Source organism: Solanum stenotomum, chromosome 5, assembly GCF_019186545.1.
Source record: "Solanum stenotomum isolate F172 chromosome 5, ASM1918654v1, whole genome shotgun sequence".
Classification (NCBI taxonomy): Eukaryota; Viridiplantae; Streptophyta; class Magnoliopsida; order Solanales; family Solanaceae; genus Solanum; species Solanum stenotomum.
Genome location: NC_064286.1, coordinates 11028011 through 11033160, shown reverse-complemented (window position 1 = coordinate 11033160; position 5150 = coordinate 11028011). Strand labels below are relative to the sequence as shown.

At 45.1% G+C, this 5150-nt stretch overlaps 1 long non-coding RNA gene across 1 annotated transcript; it reads right to left on the bottom strand.

The window, feature by feature from the left end:
- Positions 1-1359: 1359 nt before the first annotated feature.
- On the bottom strand, positions 1360-3510 carry LOC125865247 (uncharacterized). Its single transcript, XR_007446330.1, has 2 exons — positions 3404-3510; positions 1360-1607 (listed from the first exon to the last, which is right to left on the bottom strand). It is a non-coding gene; the product is annotated as an uncharacterized LOC125865247 (long non-coding RNA).
- Positions 3511-5150: the final 1640 nt, after the last annotated feature.

The window sequence follows — 5150 nt, the reverse complement described above, 5'->3', positions numbered from 1 at the left end:
GGTCCTATCAACCCAGCTTCACCAACCTCAAACCATCGAATAGGAGATCTGCATCATCTCCCATAAAGAGCCTCATAGGGAGCCATTTGGATGCTAGAGTGATAACTCTTATTGTAGGCAAACTCTATTAGAGGCAAGTGAACATCCCAACTACCCTTGAAATCGATCACACATGCCCTCAACATATCCTCTAAAGTCTAAATTGTACGCTCTGCTTGACCATCAGTCTGAGGATAAAAAGCAATACTCAAATTTACCTTGGAACCCAAACCTTTCTGGAAAGACTTATAAAATTGTGCGGTGAATTGTGCACCTCTATCTGAAATAATGGACACCGAAACTCCATGAAGTCTAACTATATCTTGAATGTACAACTTGGCATAATCCTCTGCAGTAAAAGTAGTCTTTACCAGTAAGAAATGGGTTAATTTAGTCATTTGATCTACAATTACCCAAATTGAATCATGCTACCTGCGAGACCGTGGTAAACTAGTAATAAAATCCATATTGATCATCTCCCATTTCCATTCTGGAAGATCTATATTCTGAGCCATACCGTCGGGCCTCTAGTGCTCTACCTTGACTTGTTGGTAATTCGGGCACTTAGCAACGAACTCTGCAATACCTTCTTCATACTATTCCACCAATAGACTTCTCTCAAGTCACGATATATCTTTGTGGAACCAGGATGGATAGAATATCTGGAGCTATGAGCTTCCTCCATGATCCTCTCTTGGAGTTCATCCACCGTTGGTACACACAATCTACCTTGAAACCTCAATACACCATCTTCCCCTTGTTCAAAAGTCATCACTTTCTGCTTATGAACATTTGCCTTTAATTTAAGCAAAATAGGATCTTGGTTTTGTTTCTATTTCACTTCAGACACTAATGACGATTCAGCCGCATTCATCACCACTACTCCTCCTTCATTGTAATCCATCAATCGGACCCCTAATCATGCAAGTTTATGCACATCTCTTGCTAACTCTTTCTTGTCCTCCTCAACATGGGAAGTACTACCCATAGACAACTTACTCAAGGCATCAGCAATATCATTAGCCTTACTTAGGTGATAGAGAATACTCATGTCATAATCCTTAAGTAACTCTAACCACCTCCTCTGTCTGAGATTAAGTTGTTTCTGACTGAACACATACTGAAGACTCTTGTGATCGGTAAACACATCTACGTGAACACCATAAAGATAATTGTCACGACCCGATTTCTCGAGTCATGATGGCACCTACTATACCCTACCAGTAGGTAAGCCAACCCGTAACCCAGAACATCAAGCAATGAGCAAAAGGGCAGAAACTAGCGAAAATAATAATCTAAACAAGGATAACAAAGCGGAAGCAACCCAAAATAAATATATACAGAAATCCCTCCCAGAACCTGGAAGTCACTAGTACAGAGCTATCTAATAAAGAGTACAAGTCCCAAAAGTGGACCACAACAGAGCGTGTCTCAAAGGCAACAAGACTAGCTAAATCAAAAGAAGGAGACAGAACAAACCCCAAAACGCCAAGTGCTCGCCCTCGTCTCCGAATCACAACTGCAAAAGGAGGCTGGAACTAATCACCGCTGGTAACTGGTACTGGGACCTGCATCACGAAATAGATGCAGAGCGTAGCATGAGTACCAACACAACAGGTACTCAGTAGGCATCATAGGCCGACTGAGCAAAAAGGGTAAAAACAATAAGAAAGGATAGAATCTAGACACAGAGAGGTCAAACGGATAAGAAAAGAAAGCACACGAGCATACCAGAAACAAACTAAGTACAACTAGACTAAACCTAACTGGACCCCCATAAGCCCAGAAGGTACACTCGTGCACAAGCTTAAATAAAACCTGAACGAACCCCCATAAGCTCGACAGGTACACGGAAAAGCTAAGTCTACTGAGAAAGAAGAAAATCGGGCTCTCAGCCCAAAGTAACTAAGATAATCCATCAGACTCCACCCAGCCAGCAGTGCACTCCCAGCCCAGCTAGAAAGAGTGACCCAGGGGGCACCCAACCAAACAGTCCACTCCCAGCCCAGCTAAAAAGAGGGACCCGTGAGTGAGGTAGATATCGCGAGTTGTCCTACCATGCAGTCAGCTCCCAGCCCAGCTAGAAAGAGCAACCCGGGGACACCCAGCCAGCAGCACACTCCCAACCCAGCTAGAAAGAGAGGCCCGGGGGCGATCGCCGATATCACCAAGTCTACCCAGCCAGCGATACGTTCCCAGCCCAGCTAGAAAGAACGACCCCGGGGGTGATGGTATCTCCAATAGGATCCAATCCCACAATAACCACCGTGGAACGCTGTCCACTCTAAGAAATCACAGAAAAGGCTCCAAGCCTATACTATCTCAATCCCACGCCTCTAGTGATGCACCAAACCTTTGAGAATGCGCCGGAACCGTAGAATGCGAGGGATAAGATACAGAAGTGCAGCAAGCAGCGATAACGCCTAATCTAAGGCTCAAACTATCAGACTCAAGTCTGCTACTCCAGTCTACAAGGAGCTAAGTCATCCGAACGACGTCGGTAGAAAGTCAAGGCGATCCAGCCCACACGGGTCATAAGTCTAAGGCAATGCTAGCCTAACCTAGACTAAGGACATCATGCTTATGGTTAAGGATGAACAAGGCATACAATAGAAAGCATACAAGCATATAATAGCATTTAGCACATACACATGCAACTCTACTAAACCGGTTAACATGATACTATACTCGAAATGTGGTCAATCGATCCTAGCATAAAGTATCTAATCAAAGTAAGGTAGTAAACTAGTATCCACCCTGAATTCACTCCAATCGACATGTTTTTACATAATTAAGCTCAATCTAAAAGAAGGAAAGTCGTAGCCTTTCTTAAGGCCGATCGCGCGCTCTCCAAATCACTTTACCGGAGCTTTCCCTTCCGAACAGTCTCAAAACGCTGCCCCGCTATCAAAAATAGAGTCACAACATTACTATGGTCATTTAGACACCAAAATCACAACAAACAAAGACGGGTAAATTTTGGAGTCAAAACGGAAATCGTGGGACCCGCATCGAACTGTCCGAATTTGACTCCGTCAAGGGACCCTAAACAGCACCCCAAACTTATGTCCCAAAATGGAACACAATTCCAGGCTCAAAACATAACAAAAACCAACAAGCAAGAAATCACACTTTAATCTACTAAAAGAAACCCTACAGCAGCAGCCAAAACTCGAAATAAACGAAAATCAAAAGGTGCCCAGCACTCTTTGAACACTCTAAGATGAAGCCACGATAATTCTCAACAAGTGGGACTTCGAATCACCCAAAACCGAGCTAAAATGAGTGAGATATGGCCAAAACAAAAATACCAAAAACAAGGACTCGAAACAGGCACTGCAGTCAGGTTTTTTCGCAAAATTACCTCAAACGGGAACCCCAAACCACTATCCGAGCTCACCAACGCGTTGCCCTCGAAAAATCTCACAACTTTGCCTTTTGTATCGCCCAAATCGGTTGAAAGATGAGAGAGTTAAGAGAGGTTGAAGTTTTGGGAATTGTTGCTTGTTTTCTGCATTTATTGCAGAAAATCTGCAATAATTTCAAAACCTTAAACTCCGACGGGGTGCTCCGATCTCGTTCGGAACCCCGTGCACGCAAACGAGATATGCAACCATACCAAATTTGATATTCCAGACTCAACGGCGCAGTCGAAATTTCCATCAGAGGTCATTTCGATAAAAAGTGGGTCCCACTTCCAAAGGCCATTTTAAGTCAAAACTCACAAAAGGGCTCGAAAAGATATCAAAAATCTCGGGACACAAAAGAAGGGTCAATCTAGACCAAACTCGACATTCCGGAGCTAACTGCACTGACGAAATTCTCATCCGAGCGCGTTTACTCAGAATGTTGACCAAAGTCAAACTTAAGCCAAAATTCAAAGGCTAAAACGCCTAATCACACCGACTCATATTGAAAACCTCGGGAGTCATGTCGACCATGCTACTAGCTTAGAATGACCCTTCTGGAGCTGATGAAATCGTCAGAATTGGATTCCGATGTCATTTTCTTGAACTTTTGATCGAAAATGATCATTCAAGGTTCATAAGCTCTAAAACACAAAAACTCACACCAAGACCAAACAAACGACCAGGTAACCGAACTGTCAGTCCCAGCAAGTCATAAATGACTTGGGGTCGCTATAGGAACGCTCTAAACGACACACAGAAAGCAAGACACAGAAATGACCAAGAGGGTCATTACAATATCCACTACTAAAAAGGACTTTCGTCCGCGAAAGTAAGGGTCAAGAAGTACCTGAAGGCTCAAACAAGTTGGGAAACTGCTCTCGCATCTCCTGCTCGGTCTCCCGGTAGCCTCCTCGACTGGGCGATGCCTCCAACGGACCTTAACAACAGGAATGGCTCTCGAGCGCAATCTCCTCACATCTCTGGCTAGAATGGCAACTGGCTCCTCTACAAATGTCAAACGATCATCCAACTCGACTGCATCATACTGGAGCACATGAGACTCATCAGGAATATACCGCCGCAACATCGAGACATGGAAAATCGGGTGGATGGCTGAAAATGTTGGAGGTAAGGCCAACTCATAAGCAACCTCCCCAACTGTCCGGAGTATCTCAAAAGGCCCAATGTACCTGGGGCTAACCTTGCCCCGCCTCCCAAACCTCATCACGCCTTTCATGGGCGACACACGGAGGAATACCCGATCATCAACAGAGAATCTCAAAGGCCGGCGCCTCCGATCCGCATAACTCTGGTGCCTACTCTGAGCCGTCCTGAGCCTATCCTGAATCACCCTCACCTGATCCAGGGCCTCCTGAAGCAAATCTGTACCACGTGGCCTAGGCTCTGTAGACTCAAACCAACCAACTGGAGAGCGACAACGTCTACCATATAATGCCTCGAATGGGGCCATCTGAATACTAGAGTGGTAGTTGTTGTTGTACGCAAACTCCGCCAAAGGTAAGAACTGGTCCCACTGACCTCCAAAATCCATAACACAGACCCGCAACATATCCTCAAGGACCTGAATAGTACGCTCCGACTGGCCATCCGTCTGCGGGTGGAAAGCTAAGCTATGGTCAACCCGAGTGCCCAACTCATCCTGAAAGGTCCTCCAAAAGCTGGACGTGAACTGAGAACCCC